The sequence below is a fragment of the Vombatus ursinus genome, unplaced genomic scaffold (assembly GCF_900497805.2).
Source record: "Vombatus ursinus unplaced genomic scaffold, bare-nosed wombat genome assembly UNPS02014801.1, whole genome shotgun sequence".
NCBI lineage: Eukaryota > Metazoa > Chordata > Mammalia > Diprotodontia > Vombatidae > Vombatus > Vombatus ursinus.
The window spans coordinates 1,075,683-1,076,917 of record NW_020954579.1 but is presented as its reverse complement, the minus strand read 5'-3'; positions in this window follow the sequence as shown (position 1 = coordinate 1,076,917).

Here is a 1,235-nt window from a genome sequence, read left to right as displayed (position 1 = left end):
CGCGGGCTCCTTTCAAAACTACACTTTCCCCGCCCTCCCGAGCCAGACTGACCAATCACGGCCCGGCTCTCGTCGCCCGGGCGACCACGAGCGACCAATTACCGCGGGGGTCTCAAGTAACCCAATAAGCGACTGAGGAGTCCTATTCGAATAGGCCAGTCAAGACGGAGAAGGCGGGACCCTGGGAACTTTCAAATGGGACCAATTGGAGTCGGGATCGAGAAGACGGGCAGGAGGTTGTACCAATGAGAAGGAAGCAGCGGTTTGCCTGCTGGGAGGCTTGGAGAAGCCACTTGGGCGGGCGTTTGAAATAAGGAAGGAGCCTGGGAATGAAAGAGGGGAAAGGGTTGGGGGGAAGGCTGGGGTACGGAATGGGGAGAAGTGTCTCAAGCTGTACAGGTCCTCCAGGGATCCCTAGATCCCAAGCCTAACAGCGCTGCCGAGGATCCTATAGGATTTAGAGCTGGAAAGGGATTGCCCCGTCCATCCTTCTCATTGACACAGAAGAGAAAAAAAAAGGCAGTAAAAAAAAAGAAGTTAAGCGATTTACGCGAGGTCGCACAGCAGATTCAGGATTCAAATTCAAACACAACTCCACACTTAATGCTCTTTCTAAACTCTGTGTTTTTTGATTAACCTTTTATTGTTATTTCCACAATGCTTTATATTCAACAGTCCCAGAGTGAAAAATAAAAATAACTGGCAAGTAATTTTTACATTAATAATAGCTACAGCTGAGAATCCATGAAGATTTTTGCAGCACAGCAGGGTCCTGTTTGAAGGCACTACTCTAAAGAGCTTAATTCCTATATAACTTTATTCAAATTGAAGACTTTTCCTTTTTCTATTGGAATTATGAAAGGAGTTTGTTGGTATAAATACAAATACACAAAAATGGGAGCTACAAGGGAGTGGGGGAGGAGAGGAGATGCACCCTGGATCTGATCTCCGGCTATCTCCAACAAATTCCCCCTCTACCTTCCCCATTCTCTTTTATCGTGTCTTTACTGCCTCCTTTCCAAATGACTATGAAACAAGCCTGTCTCCCCAAACCTTCTAAAACCCTTACATGATCTGGCCATTCCTTCTGCTATTGATCTATGAATGTCTCCTCCCCTTCACCATTAAACTTGAGAAAGTCCTCTACACTTGGGTGCCTCTGCTTCCTGTCTTCTGATCTCTTCTCTCCTAAACTCTCCACAATCTGACTTCTGACATTATTATTCATCTGAAAC